This window comes from Mauremys reevesii, linkage group 7, assembly GCF_016161935.1.
Source record: "Mauremys reevesii isolate NIE-2019 linkage group 7, ASM1616193v1, whole genome shotgun sequence".
Lineage (NCBI taxonomy): Eukaryota > Metazoa > Chordata > Testudines > Geoemydidae > Mauremys > Mauremys reevesii.
The window spans coordinates 12,665,846-12,686,268 of NC_052629.1; the positions used below are offsets into that span (position 1 = coordinate 12,665,846).

The 20,423-nt window shown below is 41.9% G+C and overlaps 1 protein-coding gene across 29 annotated transcripts in view; it reads left to right on the forward strand.

The window, feature by feature from the left end:
- Positions 1-1,987: 1,987 nt before the first annotated feature.
- ATRNL1 (attractin like 1) overlaps positions 1,988-20,423 on the forward strand; it is a 1,032,651-nt gene continuing 1,014,215 nt past the window's right edge. For 17 of the 29 annotated variants that reach the window (XM_039547662.1, XM_039547660.1, XM_039547643.1 and 14 more), the window contains exons 1-2: positions 2,345-2,553; positions 3,921-3,967. The gene's annotated coding sequence lies outside the window, so the exon portion shown is untranslated. The other 12 variants (XM_039547646.1, XM_039547647.1, XM_039547655.1 and 9 more) reach the window with 9 other exon arrangements.

A 20,423-nucleotide genomic window follows, 5' to 3' on the forward strand; every position in this document is an offset into this window, starting at 1 on the left:
CTCCCCCATTGCCCAATCTCACTTTATCTTCCCTAGGTCAGTCCCCAAAGTCTGTCCTTTACCTCCTTTTCCCCCAATCACTCTGCACACCTGACAAGGGAGGGGATTTTGCCAAGACCTTCTGCCTTGAGGAAATCAATCTTAAAAATTCAACTTGCTGCATCTTTAGAGATGGGTTTGAGAAGCTCTGTAACTGCAATGATGTCAGTGGGTCTCTGTCTCTTATGACCATTCCAGAGAGGTGCATTCTTTAAATTTTGTTTGAGTTAAAGAGGTCAGCAACTGTTGCCAGGGAAACTTGACTTCTAAAATTACACTAGTAACACTTCCTATCAAATCCCATATCAGATCTTCAGGAAATACAACAGCACAGGAATAGATTGAGAAAGCATCACAGTGCAAAACCAGTGGATGTTTGGTATACAATAAAAGAGAAAAGCCCTAAAACGGGGGGATAAAATTGCGTCCTCAGGCAGATAGTAGGGTCCAAACCTGCAGCCTTGATTTAGGACAGTAGTCAATTGAATTACAAACCAATGCTATTGTAATACTTGAGTCATGTAATTGCTGTAACAGGATAATTATTGATATTCCCTATTTCATGTCCAGTAAATAATTTTTTTTTAATAGTAAGAAATAAACAGTTGTTCCCACCAGGTAATTCACCAAAGATTATCTCACTGCTAGAAACTAGGATGTTCAGATATTTATAATGCTTTCCCACACAACATACTGATGTTAGGGTTGTAGACACGTCAGTGGTTTGAGTGCCTATTGACTTTCAAGAAAATTGAGAGTTAAAAATTATATTGTGGATGAAAAATCTAGGAAATGCAGAGCTAAGGCTGTACTTCACAAAAAGTTCCCCCAACTACTTTAATTCTACCCTACCGGTCTTGGCAGGAACCATCTTTTTGTTCTATATTTGTACAGCACCTAGCACAATACTTCCTGGGTTCATGACTGTGGTAGGTGCCACTGCAAGACAAATAATAAATTGTAATAATTCCCACTTCTCTGGATGCAAAGTGTCAAAAACATGTACCACCGAACACTGGTTTTACAATTGTTTGCTTAAATGGATGCCTCCAACACTATAGGCTTGTCTTTATGAGGAAAAAGTATATTTCAACACATTAGCTAAAACTAATCTTAGTGTAGCCAAGGAAACTGTAGTTTTAATATGTTTAGCTGGTTAAGGTTAACCATAGGATCTACCAGGGATTACCTCAATCAGCTAACATATTAGAACTACAGTTATCTTGTCTACACTAAGATTTAAACATAGGTTAACTAAAACATAACATACATCTTTTTTTTCCCCTATTGTGGATATAGCCCCAGTGTGATGATTTTGTACCACACTAACTTCTGCTGTTTCATGTGAGTGCCCTAATAGCATGATTTGGACGTATGAGCATAGGCGCTGAGTTTTATTTTTCCCCAGGGGGTGCGCCACACCTGCTCTGCCTTCGCTCCACCTCTTCCTGCATATTCTGCCCTCCCCCAAGCCCTGCAGCACTGCCGATTAGTTAAAAGGGGGTGCTACCAAACAGCTGTGGCTATTGGGTGCTCAGCACCCACTATTTTTTTTTCATGGGTGCTCCCCACAGCATCTATATGGAAGCACGGGGGGAACCTAAAAACCCTATTAAACCATGACACTTCACTGCACATGCTTCTCCTCCCTGGGGAGAGGATGAGGGACAAACAACATGTGACATTAGTCACATTGATTAATACACGACTGGAAGGTGCTCAGATACTCCAGTGATGAACATGATGTAAGAACCTATATAGAACTGAATGTGTCTAATGATGGATACTTGGTTGCCACATAGGGTCTGATCCTGTGAAGAGCTGGTTGCTTTGCAGAATTAGAGCCTTAATGAATAGTGGGTAATTGCCTTCTCCATGCTGTTTGTTTAATTAAGACTTCATAAAGATATTTTGCAAAGCGTTGCTCATAAAGAAAGCCAGGAAGCAGCCCAACCTTTACATGATAAAGAGGAGGGTGATCTAACTGCTGTGATCACAGATATATGAAACTGATAGGGACGGATAAGGCAATCTGTATTTCTTATGTGCTCAGGTTGCTGTTATGAGGACTGAGTTAAGGTAGTTCAGGTGCTTTATTTCACAGATGCAGCCTTAAGCTTGAATTTCCAAGGTTTCTATTTTTTGCGGGGGAGGGCTGTACTTTTTATTAACCCTAATATTTTTGAAAGATAATATGTACTCAAACTATTGGTGAATGATAGGGCTTTGTGAAAGGACATGCTCTCCCACTGGCGGGGGAAAGGCTAACGAGCTCCTCTGGCCTGTGCTGCACTAACGAATGAGGAGCACCTGCACACCTTGTTTCTCCTGGAGAAGAAGGGGCCTCAACGGGGAAGATTACCATAGGAAGAGGATAGTGACCAGGAAGAAGGCTGCTCCATGTAGAGATTGCTAGTTACAGAGGCAAGCCAGTGGCACAGGAGACAGCCACTGAACAGGCTGCTTCCAGAGCCACCCCAGCTGACAGCCAAGCAACATGCCTCAGGAAGATGGGTAGGAAGGAAACCCCATGAAGGGACAACAGGCTTTCAGAGACTGAGCCCATAAAGCCTTTTCTAGGGGCTGACTGATAGGCCAGCTTCAGTTCTAGCCAGGTTCTCCTCCCTTGTAAGGGGAAGGGAGGAAGAAGAACCAGCCCTTTGCCAAGGAGCAATTCCTCCAGAGAACTCCCCTAAATGTAACCACTGGGGGAGTGGCGAGAGTAAATGAAGGACAGTGGGACCTGGGGGAGGCAGGAATAGGGTGTCTTGCCCCCTCCTACAGGCTTCTACCTGAATTTCATTTTCACAAGGGTTTTGGGGAGGGAGAGGGAGGAAGATCTGTTGTTATGTATGCATGCTTAAGTCATAAGATCTGCTGGAGAGGAGTGTGTATTCAGTGTCCTAGGGCTGGCAGAAAGAAGGTTGAGCAGGTGAGTGGCTGTTTAGATCTAATATGCCTTGCAGCTGCAGAAGTAACTTCAGAAAGTACTTGTGAGTTAATTCCATTTCTTTATGCTGCCCATCTGGCATCTTGAAGTCCTCTGGCTGCTATGTCAGATTCCCCCCCGTGGAGTGGCCCAGCATTTTTCTTCCACATGCCCCATGGCTGATATAGTAGCTGCACCCCCATGAACAGTGCTGGAGACAGTGAGCTATAGTTCTGGGAAATACATGGCATTGAATTATGTGTGTAGCAGCTAAAGATTCAGTAGAATGTTGCTAATTTGTGCTCAGGTTGGATATTGTCAATTAGGAAGCAAGGAGCAAAGCCTAAACCCAGTTGCAGAGGTCTGGAGCAGTGGCTCTCAACCATTCCAGATTATTGTATCCCTTTTAGGAGTCTGATTTGTCTTGTGTACCCCAAGTTTCACCTCACTTAAAATCTACTTGCTTATAAAATCAGACATAAAAATACAAAAGTGTCACAGTACACGATCACTGAAAAATTGCTTACTTGTTTTGTCTGCATAAAATAACTCCTTGCCTCACTGCAGGGCTGGGGGCCACCACCCCTAGGGAGGCTCCAAATCCTGCACTGTTGTGGAGAAAAAAGCGTGCGTCAGGCTCAGAGGTGGGGGTAAATCAATCCCTACAAGTAAACAAAAACAACAAGGAGCTGAGGATCATTCATCATCATACGTATTTTTCTCATTTGTCAATTGCAGTTAGGCGTCAGTATTTGCAGTACTCTATAGTACACAAGTAATAGTATCAGGATATCTTTTATAAAAATAATGGAAGCCATAATGTAAATGCATTTACTTGATCTTTGCTAAGAGGCAGAAAGAGACTGCTTGTGTGTGTAATTAGTTAGGGCCTAGTGCAATGACTTTTAAGTGATTGTTCTCCGTGCACTAAATGCTACCCTTTCTCCTGCAGAGTGGGCTGAAGAAAGTTGCTCAAATTCCTGCCAGATGACTAATTGGGTAAGTGTGGACATTCAGGATATTTCTGAATCTGCAGCTTTATTTGTTGTCCTTGTCTCATTAAGGGTTTTATTGTTTGCATTCCAGGATCTGTGATTTCTCCAGCTGCGGCTCTGGCTTTGATAAATTGTCATTTGCATGCTTGGAAATTTTAACTTTGTCATCACTGACAAAAAAAAAAATTGCTTTTGTGTAAATTTTGATACTGGAGCTTTCTAATTCTTAATGTTTATAATGCAACTTTGAAATCAATGGGGCTTAGCTAGTAGATCTGATTGCAGGGCTGGGACCTAAAACTGTGGTGGTAAGCACTGTTCCTTATTGTATTTTTAAATCCTAGCCTTTTATTTTTATTTGGTATGTTTTATTAATAAGCCTGCTATTGCTATGCTCAAAATGAGACCTCTAATCCAGCTGTGAAGTGTCTTTTCCTGAACATAGCCAAAGTCACGTGATAATGTATAGCCAAAAGAATGGCTCATGTCTGTCTCAGTTTGTGTTTTGAAAGCAGAACCAGTCTCAACTGCATTGTCATCTCTCACCTGTCTTGGGTGATTTCTAGGGAGAATGCTCCACTCTGCTACAAAGTGGATGCAGGCCTGAGATCTAATACATCCAAGCACTGTCAGCTGCCAGGGGCCTGAGGATTAGTGAATGGTGCTCAGCATCTCACGGGAGCTGGTCTTCTGAACTAGGGCAGACTTAACATTTCTAGGTGGGCCTGCAGTGTTCTGTGTTCATACTACTGTGCACAGTGACAGGGGATGAACAGTTAAGATTCCAGAGTGAGAAAATGGTATTTGGGTCAAGCAGGGAAGGGAAAGGCTTGGGGGTGGGTGGGCGGGGACTGAAGTGAGGGGACCAAAGTGATTTAGTTGAGAACACAGAATAGGTGAACTTGAAGGTTCCTGATGTAGCTGCTCCAGTTGCCGCCTTGTTGTAATGGGGGGGCCTTCACCGCGGAGTGCCCAGAACAGCAACACCATTGCGTCTCTACTTCAATTTCCCCTACTGGGCTTCAATAAGTCCAATGAAACTTATGTATGTTGACCTGTGCTCCTTCAGAGGTCTAGTTTATTTAACCTACAGGTGGAACATGTTAAAAATAGCCCCCTCCCCTTCCAGCTAGAGGGGAGGCTGATTTAACCTTAGTCCTATCAACCCTCCCTTATGTCCGAGTCCTTTACCAGCAGAGCTTCTTGAGCCAGAACCAGCTTCTGGAGCAAAGGGCCCCATGTCATCAGCTGGGCAAAGGGCCTCTAATTTTGGGTCAAGGTTCCTGCATAGGTCAAACTGTAACAACCCTGTCTCAGGACAACATATAATTCCTGTGTTCTTGTGGATGGTTGGTTGCCTAGATGAATGTTAAGGCAGTTTGTCTGTCCCCTGCCCCCCGGGTTAATCCAAATCGTTGGTTACTTCTTCCTAGCATATTAACAGGATTTATATCTGAAATGCCTTAAGGAGTCCTCATAGCTGTGATATCTGAAGTCATAAAGGATTACAGTTAACCTTCTAAAAGACTCATCTTGGAGTTACATTCATGCAATCCACAGTTAGTAATTTCTAAATTCAAATTACTGCAGATTTACTTATTCCTTTGTAACCCATGACAATTCTATTTAATGACTGAATTATTGAAAAAGAAACAAGCTGTATTCTTTGCCACTTTTTATCTTTAAAGAACATTTCATATTTATACTGTCAAAGTAAACCTTCCTTGAGGTAATGCAGCTGGAATCATTGTAAATATTTCTGCAAAAGGTGAGCTGTCAAACTGATACTATGCTTTGGAGTCTCATTCTCTCTTTTAAGCCTGCCTGCCTGCCCTCCCCTCTTTCTGGCTCATCTTCTTTGAAGGTTTCATCTCAAAAGTGAATCTCTTACAGTCTAATCTTTCATTTATAACAATTCCTTTTTTTTTTTTTTTTTAAATTACTGGAACTTCAGGATCAAGTTTTGGTGTCACTTTAAGCAATGGAGTGCTCTGAACTTACAGTGGTATAGTTAAAAGCAGAATTTGGTCCTTTGTGAATGCATCTCTTAGGTATGCATTAACTTACATGTGTTCAGTTGTCACACCTGCCTTTGAAATATGATGCAAGACACAAATGTCCAGCTGTAAGTAAATCTTTAGTTTTGTAGTTAACTTGCTGCATTTAAAAAAAAAATCAATATAGTAAGATACTGAGGAATCCAGATGTGGAATAGTCAAACTGCTCCAAGGATTTACAGCATCAGTACATTCTACAACTAGTTCTAAAGCCAAAGTCCACATTACTTACTTTCTGGCAGATATTTTGAAGTCTAAATTATGAACCAAGTCTTACTTGCCATACTCATGTGAGTAGTCCTATTGGCTTCAGTGCAAATATTTACATAAATAATATTAGCAAAATTTGGCCCTAAATGGGATTTTGACATACACCTTTAAATTTTTCTTTTCCCTCTAGTGTTTAATGAACTGTGTGAGTTTGAGTGGTCCATTTATTTTCACAGCCCGCGGGGGCTTATGTTTCTTTGAATATTTTAAGAGAAACCTCTAGTTTATATAGGTGAAATTTAATAGATTTATTTGCCATATTGTTGTTTAAAGCTACAAGGTCTATATGACACTAATTATTTACAGAGATATATTAAGTTTGCATGAAGATGTGTAGTTGAAAACATCACCAAGAGCCCACTTTTTTTTTTTTTCCTTAACAAAAGGTTTTCAAGGACTCTTAAGGATTAAAGCTGCTTTCAAGTCAGGTCCCTGCTATCCCACACAGTTCTGATGCAGACAAAGTCAGCCCTAGGATAATTAAATACACACAGCTTCAGGCTAGCACAAGCAGCAACAACGTGTTTTTCCTTTTACTATTTCCAGGTACTTCTAGCCAACAGGAGAAATAATTGTGTACATTCATACATTTTTATAACTCATTAACCTTTACTTGATAGAATAAAATATCCTGCCAAGTGCATGTATAATGTGGCAATATCTAGAACAATTCACAGAGTTGAATACTCAAAAGGGGTCAACGTAACGGTCACATAATACTTTTGTCTATTGACAGACAAAATCGCAGAAACCAAATCACTGTTACTAAGCTGGAGCTGAATATTGGCAATTCAGTCTCCAAGTGGAACCAGCCCACCTTGAGCTGAATGCTAGGGTAAACCACTAACATCTGTGTCTTTGTCCAAATATTTGGCTTTGACTACACTACTGGGGTAAGTCGACCTAAGTTACGCCACCTCAGCTACGTGAACAAATAGTTATTCATGTAGCTGGAGTCAATGTAGTTTAGGTCAATTTACTGCGGTGTCTACAGGAGACACTCTCCCATCAACTTGCCTTACTCTTCTTGCTCCGGTGGAGTACTGGAGAGTGTTCTGTGGTCAACTTAGAGGGTCTTCTCTAGACTCACTAAATTAACCTCCTCTGCATCGATCGCAGCAGCGTCGATCCCTGATAAATGTAGACATGGCCTTTGTGTCTAGATTAGGGTTTATACATGCCTGAGCCCGATGATAAACAACAAAACTTTTGTGTCCTGGCATAACATCTGCAGAACGTCTAGACTAGCAATTATAATTATTAGTTTACTTGAGTTAATTGATTGGCAATTTAATTAAAATTAATTGCCAATCAATTAACTCAAGTAAACTAATAATTAAGACCGCACTATCTAGAGTAAACAAACCTTAGGTGTTAAGTGATGTTTCAACTCATGTTGTCATAGGCCTGGGGTACACGCAACACTTGCACTGGTTTTACTAAATTCAGTTTTCACATCTGTTTAGTTACCTAGTGCAAACCTTGTGAAGGGAAACTGAAATCAGTTTAAAACTCACCTCAATGTAGCTTAGTTCCACAAATTTATGAAATTCCCAAACGGTGTGCCCTCTGTGAATAGTTGTAGTAGTATGTGTGTTTATTCCCATTGTAAAAGTTAGTCATAATGCACCATTTGTCGTCCCACCCACTCCCCCCACGTCAACAGCTATCTTAGAAACAGTGTGGTATGCAAGTTTCAATGGACATTTTGTGTGTGTACATGTGTGTGGTTTTATATTTATATAAATTTTTGTTTTCTTCATTTCTAACAAAACTAGTACTCCCTTTTTTTTTTCTTTCTCCTGGTGGTGGTTATGGTATTTATCTATCTGGGATAATGGGAAGGGGGGATTAATGTAACCCCTCCAGCAGTCCCTAGAGAGCTTACAAAATTCACATTACATATGAGATTCAATTTGAACAGCTGGTGTAGGCCATATTAAAAAAAATTAGGGGGAAAATACCTTCTTGGTTTTCAATTTTCTCCCCACAAGTAAAAAGATCACATTTTGTTCCGCTCTAATTAGTATGAGTACCAGTGCATGACTTCCAAAGCAGGCAGATGCTTTGAATGAAGTGTAATGTAGATTTTCATTAATCTTTTCTGGCACAAGGCTTTTTTTTCTCTTATGTATATGCAGGAAGTAATGACTAGAAAAGATGAGAAATCACATGCAGTTCTATCCAACTTAAACTGGCTTTTGTAAAGGGCAAGACAGGGTCAAGACAAAAGTTACTGGAATATGGATATGGGGCATCTGTTTTCTGGTTTTCCATTTTAATGGGGCAATTCCCTTTTTTAATCAGAATTCAAAAAATTCAAATTAAGAGGACTGACTTCTAAGGAAATTAAATATCCATGCACTGGAGTGAAAGTAAATCTAAGTTTGGTACTGTGGCTGATACTACAGAAAGCCATGAGATTCCCCTCCACACCCAATAGAGAATTTAAAAACTGGACTTCCTGAAGATGTATTGATTTCCTTTAAGTAAATATAGGCAGATTTCCCATTCTGCTAAGGCCGCTGATGAAAGCCCCACCAATAACCAGGGGCAGTCAGAAGATTGTATGCAGTAAAAACTGAATTATTTCTGCCTCCATTTCAACAGTTTCCCCTTTGAGCTGATTCTTTTACAGAAAGCCAGAAGAAAACCTGCTTAATGATTGGTGGGGCTGTGCAAACTTCATCTTGGTGCATATTATGATAGATGTAAGAGTAGGTTGTCAAACTGATTCTATAGGAAGAACCAAATTCCATTTTTAATTAGGATTTGTGGGCCTGGGTAAGAATTTAGGATGTGTTACACTTCTCCAACTACAGCAGCACTTTTGCTGGTGCCAATGGGAGATTGGCACAAAGATCGAGGGTAGGATATAGCCTATAAGACCATGTCTATACTGCAATCAGAGGTAAGACTAGAGCATGTGTAGACATAACTAAGCTAGCTTTGATCTCAGTAGCTTGAATAACAATTGCAGTGAAGCTGTGTCCACACCCAATCTTCTGTTTGTCGTCATCTTCCTGCCTGTGTGCACAGAAACTGCAACCACAATAACCTAATTGGCTGTCTTTCATGACTTTTGTTATATCAATGCAAGTCTGTGTGTGGAGACATGCTTTTGTTGATTTTAAGTTACCTCAAATAAAGCATTCTTATTTCAAAGCAAGAGTATCCAAACGCAGGTTTGCACCTGAACAATCAAAGGTGAGAATTACAACTGTTGTTGTTGTTGTTGTTGTTTCCATATAGACTGTCTGTTCTTTCTCCACTTAACTTTTTGAACCCTACAGTGACTCCCAATCCCTCTACTCCAGTGGTCCCCAACCTTTTCCGGGTGGCAGGCGCCAGACGACGAGCCACTGAGGACCGTGGCCAGCGGATAAGCATCCGCCGAAATGCCGCCAAGAAGCAGCAATGTCAAGAGGCATTGCCACAGAAAATCAGCAGCATTTCAGCAGCAGCGCTTCTTGATGACGCCGCTTTTTGGCAGCAGTTCGGCGGATGCTTGTCCGCTGGCCAGTACGCGGGTGCACATAGATGCCCCGGTGGGCGCCATTGCACCCGCGGCAGGGCCGGCTCCAGGCACCAGCAATCTGCAAGGGGCAGCAGTTCCCCTTGTTTTGGTCCCAAGCAGAGCGCTGAATTGCTGCTGCGGGTGGCGGGGGCAGTCCCTGTGCCCTTAGGGCGGCAGGCGCATTTCCGCGGCGGCTTCAGCTAAACATAGAAGCCGCCGTCGAATTGCCGCCGCTGCGGAAATGTGCCTGCCGCCCTAAGGGCACAGGGATTGCCCCCGCCACCTGCAGCAGCAATTCAGCGCGCTGCTTGGGGCAGCAAAAACTGTAGAGCCGGCCCTGACCCGCGGGCACCATGTTGGTGACCACTGCCTACTCCCTCCCCACCAAATTCTCAGGCTTCATTCCTAATTCCTTTCCCTAGGGGCTAGAAAAAAGCACTGAGATAGTTAATGCTGACAGATTTGAAGTGTCACATTAGGCTTTAGGATTAATATCCAGTGAGACCAGGGCCGGCTCTAACTTTTTTGCCATCCCAAGCAAAAAAGAAGAGCGCTGCCCTGCTGTACTTCCCCCCCACCCCCGCCCCCTGTGAGCGCCGCGCTGCCGAAACCCCCACCCACCTGAGCACCACGCCCCGAGTGCCATGCTGCCCGAAGCCCCGCCCCCCTCCGAGCGCCGCCCGAAGCCCCGCCCCCTCTGAGCACCATGCCGCCCGAAGCCCCACCCCAGCCCCCTCCAAGTGCTGTGCCGCCCCAAGCCCCCGCCCCTCCTCCAAGTGCCACACCAGTCCCCACCCCCCCAGCGCCATGCCAAGCCCCCGCCCTCCCGAGCGCCGCACTGACCAAAGCACCCCCCCCCCGAGTGCTGCACCACCTAAGCGCTGCGCCGCCTGAAGCCCCGCCTCCCCAAGCACCCTACCTCCAAAACAAAAAAAACCCTCTCCAGTGCTGCCCCAACAAAAAAACCCCAAAAAACCAAAACTCGATCGCCGCCCTGCCCCAAGGTGCTGCCCCAAGCACGTGCTTGGTCAGCTGGTGCCTGGAGCTGGCCCTGAGTGAGACTGAAGGGGGATGGGTAAATTCACACATCCCAGAGCCAATGAATGAGGCTGTCTGCAAATTCAGACAGACAACACTATGGATGTTGTTAGCTTAAATTTTCTCAAGAAGATCTAGAAATTAACTTTAATTAAAAAAAAAAGTTGAGTGTGCAGATCAGAATAAGAGAGGCAGGCTGCTTAAGTCCACTGTCTAGGTTGGATCCAGCCTTCAGACTGATTGTTTGATACTTCTGTAGAAGAGGTTCCGAACATTTTAAATAAAAATTCTTCCTTTAACAAAAAATTCTTATTTATTACACAAATGGATTTCTGTTAACAGGTCAAGTGAAATGATTACAGGGATATAAACAGTGTGTGTAATGCTGCATGTAGGGGAAAGGACAAATCAAAGAGCACCTGGAAAATGTGTTTGAAGTAATACTCAGTAGCACTCTCAGTCTACAGAAATAGGTTTTTCAAATTGTGCAGAAACAAGAGACACATTATATTTCATCATTTTAGAAATAGAAACAGACCAACATTCAACCATGTTGCCAAAGCAGACTTCTGGAAAACAACAGAGCCAAAAATAGGTTACAATATACTGGAAGTATTAAACTATCTGAAGGCCACACACACTAAGATGAAATGTCTTTCTGAAATGAGTGTGTTTTAAATGGTGGAAATGCTACAGGGAGATAAAATGAAAGGTGAGTGTATTTAGCATTTGGCACCAGGAAGGAAATAATACACCATTTATGGGTTCTCTGAACTGCTCTGGGATCTGGGAAGAGTAGTTGTGCAACCTGGGTAAATGTTGGTCTCTGAGCAGTAGCAGCGAAACCCAGTAATTGTTTTATTTCATCTCTCTCACTTTGCAGAGTATGGGACTAATCCTAAAGTATTAATGAGGAGGTTTCCTTTGAATCCTTTAATCAGAGTGTAGTTTGCTCCTCAAAGGAGATACTGGGATTTCACTTCTCTAACCTGCAATTCCCCAGGGAACCAAAAAAGACAAGGTGTGGGAACCACAAGAGACACCCACACATGTGCTCCTTGACTTCTCTCTAATCCTCAGCCCCACTGGCTCCAGGAAAGCGTGCTTGCAGAGATGCCCAACCAGCCTGGCCTCTCCCTAGTTCATCAGATTCATGGAAGGGATCTTACAACATTTGGGAGAAGGATGGAAAATTGGCAGCTGACTAATGACACAGCTGACTAATATTCTAAGACTGGCACAATCAGCAAAAAATAAAAAGACCTTGTGTCTATGAAGATCAGAGAAAGTGGCTGATAGTGAAAATCCACCTGCTTACCCCAACTGTACAGGCTCCGATTTTATATGTAAATTGGCTTCTCATGCATTCTCATTGCTGGTGCTTTTGGTGAGAAGGAAAAAAGAGCATAATCCTGATTTGAGTTTTTATATAATAATGAGGGTCTGTGCTTAGCACTCCATGTTTCCTTACAACTGGTATGAGAACAATTGTGTATTTAAATGCTCCAAGTTAAGTGTATAATATATTTTCTTTATTCCCAGTTCCAATAAAAGTAACTAAGGAGCTGATTCCCACAAGGTTCTGAGTGCCCTTCATTCCCATTGAAGTCGAAGCTAAACAATCTGGTCCCGTTTCAGCAAACCACTAAAGCATTCAGTGGTTAACTTTAACAACTGGTATTTTTTGATCAGCTCTAGTTCTGAGGCCTGTATGAGGCATCTAAATAGTATCAAATCTCAGCAAGCTGATCTTGCAAGATTTTGGCCCCAGATATTGAAATTGACTCAAATCAGTGACACACATGACATTTCTGATGTCTTGAACACCTACAAACTACACCCAGAAAATAAGTTGTGTGGTTCTGGATCTCATCCATACCTCCAAAAGCAAAGAGGTGGCTTAAATGAGGGTGACTCTGAACCCTCTGAATTTGGGAAAAGTAGATGTTTACAATATTTAGGTTCCATTTCAGGCCCAGGTATAACTTTTATTTAGCTAGCTCGCTATAGTATTACAACTAATCATTCTAGTTTTCCTTTACATTAATCCATTGGTGTCATACCTCCTTAATCTGCCAAACCTGAAACTTGGGAAATGAGGTGGTACAGAGACACACAATTAGGGACATAAAAGCCAATGCAAGAATCCAAAAATGATGCAGGATTCACAGATAACGTGTAATATATAATGTTTGTTTCCTGAATCAGCATTCTTGTTAATTATTTACTACAGTAACTTTCCTGTTAACCAGTATCATGGTAATGCAGCATGAGGACAGAGTTGGGTCTCAAATGAGGGACAGCTGAGAGGTCAGCTTTCCATAACAAGGTCAGGGTTCTCTTTCACAATGGAGAATATGGCTGTGTTCATGGGCCTTTTTTACAAGAATGTCTGTTATTATTGAATTGGTTGCATGGACTTAAAGCCAGTACTATTTGAGGCAAATAAGATTAACACTAGTATCTCTGTGGACACAAGATCATCTCATGATCTCTTCACCCCACATTTCAGATGTAGTCTTTATTTTTCCTTACGTTTGCCATTTACAATTTATAAACATAATCATGTGATTCTATTGAGATGGTAACTTAATTTATCTCAGTCTCCTATAATTTGAGATTGATTTCCTGGTGGAAGAGCATTAGGTTTGTATTAAGTGCCACTGCCCATACTTCGAACTGTACCCTGATTCTCTGACCAAATAAATGTAAATAAATAAAGACCAGAAGTAAAGGGATCATAAGAAAATCCTCATCCTCATCAAAATTCAGAAATAGAATCCTGCTTTTAGAGATGGAGAAGCATTTGTTACACTGTTGGTCCATTCCCTGGCTAAAAGAGGATGTATCAAATGTTAAACACAGATAATATCTCGGATATTAAATTCTCACACTTGAATGAGAGAGGTTAATTCAAGTTCCCCAGAGTCTTAAAATTAAATATGGCAAAATTGGCTGATAATAGATAAGAGGAGAAACCATTCAGTGGAGCACAGAAGGCGGTTCATTGCAGATAATGCTAATAACATATATTAGGCTGTTCTCTTGTCTCTCTTCCCTTTTTATTTGGATTTTTATAGACAAGAATTCTTTGTATCATCAACTTGCAAACTTCCTCCATCTCCATTATAGCTGGAAATAAAAATTCAGGTGAACAGAAGTGCAGGGAATGATTTATTTGGAAGGGAAGAAAATCACCTCCAACCCTCCCAAAAATGCTTCACCAGTAGAGCTCTACGATCATTTACACCATCTGAGGATCTACACCCCTCTCCGTTCCTTGGGACTTAAAGGGAAGGAGCATATATTGGATTTGGTCCCTCTTTCTTTGATGCTCTGGGATGTATAAAGAAGGCTTTCTTCCCTGCACCCTCCGGTCTTTCCTTTACCTTTTCCTTGGAAATATTGGGAATATCAAGGATCATCTTCCCTGATTTCATTCTGAGGTTGCCAGTAAAGGACACAGGAGCTGGAGTGGAATCTTTCTTAGCCCACTGTTGAAAGGATGAATGAGAGTGAATCTTTGAGAACAGCTTTTCTCCCAAATCTTTCTCAAGGCTTTGATCCCAACAGGTGTTAATGAAAACAGACCAAAGCCCAGAGTTTTAAACAGCCTTATTTAAAAATCTGTTCCCTTCTTGCTTTGCTCTTGTTTCTTGTGATGATGCACTACCCAGAGATGCCGACTTTCTAATGTGCTGGGGGAATGCTTGACCCCCCCCCCCCCACTGTGCCACAGGCCCTGCCCTCACTCCACCCCTTCCGCCGAGGCCCCACCTCCACCCTTCCTCTCCCTCCCTCACCCAGCCTCTTCCCACACCATTTTGCCCCCGCCCCCAAGCATATCCCACCATCACTTCTCCCCCTACTCCCCTGCAGTGCCTCCTGTACGCCACTGAACAGCTGATCGCTGGCATGCGGCAGTCACTGAGAGAGAGTGGGAGGCACTGATTGGCAGGGCCAGTGGTGGGCGGGAAGCACTGGGGGGAAGGCGCGGATTGGTGGGGCTGCCGGTTGGTGCTGAGTACCCACCATTGGCTGGAGCACCCACAAAGTCAGCGCCTATGGGTGAAGTCATGCTCGTTCTCCCATTGATCACAGAATTTGTGGGATGAGAGAGTAGCTTTAAGTCAGCTTTGCTCTATCTGGATTCTTTGAGAGCCAGCCTGGCCCCTGTTGTGAGTCAGAGCAGCCCTAGGATTGCTCTAATTTACGCATGCAAAGGGAATAAGAAAATAGAGAGAGGTGATGCCCACCTCCAATGCGCTCTCCCGCCAAAGGGCCTGGGAGCAGGCAGGTGCCAAGCTTCTCTGGCAGCTCTTGTGCATTCAGGATATATTCCTGAGGGCTCCTGTTCTGGTCTGTTGTAAAGGTGCCTTAAAGCAATGAAGAGTTGCCCCCTTATAGATTGATTAGCCTCGTGTAAGACAGTCAGTGTTGAAGTGAGAGAACCATCTCCATGCTAGCAGTTCACTTGTTTTCAGGCTGAGGTGGTTCAGGGGAGAGTTGAATTAGACATCTACTGTCAAATACTGCTCTCATTTGTAGTGTCGACACAGTGTAGAATTTGGATTTGAATTTCTTCTGCCACAGTCCGTTTCTGAGATTTTTGTTTTAATTTATCTATTAATATTATCAGTGGCTGGTACGCAGCAATACACAAATAGGGCTGACCATTTAAAAGGCAGTCTGGAAAGAAAGAAAGGTGCAAGTGTGTGGTCTCCAACTACTTCATGATTTAAAAACAGGCCCTTAAAGTCTGTGGGATTTTTAAAAAGGGTTTGTTTCCTGAAGATTTTTTTAACTCTTAGAAATAATAGGACTATTAAGCGGAAATTTACCGCTTTAGTTATAGTGGTATAATTATATGGGTAAAGTCACGCTGGTAAATTTCCCTGTGAAGACAAGACTTCAGCCCTCTTGTCCCTCTATTTGCTGGAGGTCTTGTGGAAGGACTAGATAAACAGAATAAATGTTTTCTCAGGCCTTCATTAAAAGCTGAGGTATGTGTGAGAATCACTAACAATGAGATTTTTTTTTCCTGCCCACATTCCATAATACTTCTGAGTTGAATAGGGATAAACAAAGACAAACAACATTTTAAGCAGTCTGAGTATGCACTGCAGAGTTGACTTGTGTGATATGCACTGGAGTTACTTCTCTTATGATAGCCTAGCCTGAGTGAGAGCAGCCATATAGTAAAATAACAACATTTTTTGCTGCATCCATGTGCCAAGATTTCTGGGGACACATCCCATGGCTCTTAGTGCTGCAGTAAGCTGAGCTGTGCTGTGTATTATTTTGTGGTGGATTGTAGGAAAATTTCAGAGTGTTAGTTAAAAAAACAAAAAAAAAAAAAAAAGTAAAGACTAACACTACAATTTTTATAACACATTTTTTTTTGTGAGCAGCTCGCTTCTTCTCTCACATTCAAGTGAGCAGCAAAAGCTCACAAAGCTCAGCATGCTAAATAAATTTGTTAGTCTTTAAGGTGCCACAAGTACTCCTGTTTTTTTTGTAGGAAAATTGTCTCTCTGGGTGCAAGGGCAGAAGCAGTGTTAGCCCGGCAACTCTAATTTAAAATCGGCCTGTTCCAAATGTTGGCAGACATAGTACCTATCTTTAAAAAGGTGAACAAAGAGGATGTGGGGAACTATAGACCAGTGACTCTAACTTAAACACCTGGAAAGATAATGGGACAAATGATTAAACAGTGAATTTGAAAGCAACTAGAAAATAATAGGATTATAAGTAATAGCCAACATGGATTTGTCAAGAAGAAATCATGCCACACCAACCTAATTTCTTTCTTTGACAGGGTTACTGGCCTAATGAATGGGGAGAAGCTGTAGACATGGTCTAGATGAAATTACTATAAGTTGGTGCAAAACTGAGTGAAAGATTCACACAATGAGTAGCTACCAATTGTTCACTGTCGCTGAGGGGAGGCATCTCTTGGGGCCCTGAAGGGGTCAGTCTTGGGTCTGGTACTATTAAATATTTTCATCAATGACTTAGATAGTGGAGGGGAGAGTATGCTTATAAAATTTGCAGATGGCACTGGGAGATCTTGCACACGCTTGGGAGGGCAGGATCAGAATTCAAAAGAATCCTGACAAATTGGAGAATTCGTCAGAAATCAACAAGCTGAAATTTAATACTTTCAGAAGGAAAAATCAAATGTACAACTACAAAATTGGGAATAACTGGGTAGGTGGTTGTACAGCTGAAAAGAATCTGGGGGTTGTAGTGGATCACAAAGTGAATGAGTCAACATGATGCAGTTGCAAAATAGGCTAATATCGTTCTGGATGTATTAATAGGAGTGTAGTATGTAAGATGTGGAAGGTAATTGTCCTGCTGTACTTGGCACTGGTGAGGCCTCAGCTGGAATGCTGTGTCCAGTTCTGGGTGTCACACTTTAAGAATGATGTGGACAAATTGGAGAGAGTCCAGAGAAGAACAACAAAAATGATAAAAGGTTTAGAAAAGCTGACCTATGAGGAAACCCAACACTTGGGCATGTTTCTTTTTGAGGAAAAGAAGACTGAGGAGGGACCTGATGATAATCTTCAAACATGCTAAGGATTGTTTTAAAGAAGACGATGATCAATTTTTTTCTGGCCAGTTAAGGTAGGACAAGAAGTAACCAGCTTAATCTGTATCAATGGCAATTTACTTTAGAGACTAGGAAAAACTTTGACTATAAGGAGAGTAGGCTTCCAAGAGAGATTACGGAATCCCCATCATTGGAGGTTTCTAAGAACGAGTTAGACAAACACCAGTCAGAGTGGCCTTGGTCCTGCCTCGGAGCAGGGGATGGGCTAGTGACTTCTTGAGATCCCTCCCAGCCCTACACTTCTATGATTGATGTAACCCATGCAACTCTCATTTTGGAAAGCAAAGGCTGATATAGGACATGAGACACATGGTAATGGGCATTTTGGTAATGGCTTGTCGTAATGAGAAAACAGTGGGGTGCTTTGTTTAGGAGAGCATGCAGAGATGGAGGGATGGAGACCGCTAGGGAATAGTGGGAAGGTATTGAGCAGCACTCGAGTGGTTCTAGTTTGCACCCACACTACAGAGTGGTTGTGTGAGTGGCTGACAAGCTGTACTCACTTGAGTTTTAGTCTATACCACCTCTTTGGCCAGCCAGCTTAAATGATCATTTTTTTTTTGTTGTGGACAGAACATTAGTTATAACTTAAGAGTCAACTTTGCAGTGAAGACAAGCCCTGTAATTGTAAATCTCCTCTCCTCTCAATTGCTTAGGTATCTTCATGTCCATGGTACTTAAGATGTCTTAGTGCTACTAGTTCTCCTGTGGCTTAGATCGTCTTCCAGGTAAAAGAGGATAGGCAGGACCTCAATTTCTAATGTAAAATTAAGATATGTGGGGTGAGGGTTCTGCTTTAAACAGCCACACACTCTCCAAACCTTCAGACTTTCTTTACACCTCACAAGGAAAAGGGGTAGGGAACAACCCCATATTTTTTCCTTTGCAACTTATGAGTAATATTTTGTGTACATGCACATGTTGTTGCAAGTCACAATGTAGTATCTTACGTTTACATAGCACTCTTCACTCCAGACATTCCCAAAGTGCTTTACAAATTGTACTTAAAGCGTAGTACTTCATCTAGTAACTAAATGCAGCCACCGCTGGTGTGGAATAAGCCAATTATTTAACATGTCACTTGAGTGTGACACAGTAGTTGAAGATAGCAATAACAGAAGCATACACTATACCCTTGGAACTAGAGAAGGAATTTAGGTAGACAGTATGTGGTTGTCCAACTGAAATATACCAATTACATTGGGTTTAACATCCCTGTGTGGTAAAAAGCTCTATAAATTCAAAATGCTCACAACTGGACAGGAGGGAGGACCTCAGTTTTGTCTCATCTAAGAGAAATACATTGATATATAGTTAAGTTACTAATTTTCTTTCAACACTCTTGGCATAACAGTGAATTTTATTTGAAAAATACAGTATTTATTTCTCCAGAATCATGTGGTGTTCTACTATTCATAGACAGAGACAGTGCAGATGTTGTAGTCTGTAACAATGCCGCTATTTTATTCTCGGAGAACAGTGACTTCGTTTTTGATAATGCAGTAGGAGGAAGTAGTATGCTGCAGGATAAGTCTGAAAAACAGTGGTTTGAAGCCAAATATACCAGTATTTGAAAAGAAAATAGGAAAAATATTCTCTACTTAGGATTTTGTTTAGAAAATGCATTCTTCTAAGTATGTTCTTACCAGTAAGATTATAATAAATTAGTGTGAAATAATAATACATTGGACCTACATTACACCTGTCATGTGTGGCTCTCCAAAATGCTACCTATTAGCTCCCCAGATTTACACAGAGAGAAATTTGAAGGACAAAAGTGTCAGCAATTTCCCCCAGGTCACACAGTGTAGTCTGTCACAGAGTCAAGAGTTAGAACCACGGTCTCTTGAAAACCAGTTCCCTGCTTTATCCTCTATTTTATTTCCCGAGCTCTTGCAGCTCTTATACGCTGCCCCCAGCAGTGCATAGGGGCCAGTATTGGCTGCATATTGTTTTAAACTCTCTACCACAATGGTTCTCAAACTTATTTGATCGCCCCTCTTTCTTTATGTCTGTAGTAGTTTACATTTCCCTCCCCTGTCACATATGTATACCAATATATGCCGCAGTGGTGCTTCACTTGAATCAATTTCAGCTTCTTTGTTTTTTCATTTGTAGTTTTTTTTTCTGTTGCAAGAATGAACCAATGATCCATTGTAATAAGAGCAAGAGCAAAACTGATTGTGATCCATGCTTACAATTAAATGTGCAGACTACATTGTAGCCAACAGATTAACCTACAGATGGCAACAACTTTGTATAATACTATGCAAGCTTAACAGAAATCCATCAAAATGCACAGCGCCATCTAGAGTTCAATGTACATTGTCATCTGAGGACCTGAGATATCTGGTGGAATCACCTTCAGTTATTCATTGCTGCAAGTAAAATATGTGCAGTAATTTTCCCCCTAAAGCTTCTCACGCCCGCCCCCCATACATTCCACGACCTCCCGCCCCAGTATGAGAACCTCTGCTCTACAGCACCCAGACCTCACAACTGCTTTGTGCAGGAGGTCAGACTAGATTATCATAATGGTCCCTTCTGACCTTAAAGTCTATGAGTCTATAAGTAAATATATAAGTAAATAAAGTCTGTACCACCCCTATCTAAAGTCAAATGAAGTTAAGCAGAGTGGGAGCCCTCTACAGGTGGCTGACTACAAGAGAAACATCTCCTTGGAATGCAGGAAAGAAAATATCAAGGGGTAGCTGTGTTAGTCTGTATCCACAAAAACAGCAAGTAGTCCAGTGGCACCTTAAAGACTAACAGATTTATTTGGGCATAAGCTTTCATGGGTAAAAAAATCTCACTTGTTCAGATGTCATTTGAAGAAGTGAGGTTTTTTACCCACAAAAGCTTATGCCCAAATAAATCTGTTAGTCTTTAAGGTGCCACCGGACTACTTGTTTTTTGGAAAGAAAATAAGCAGTCACATAAAGCAATTATCAATTAGATG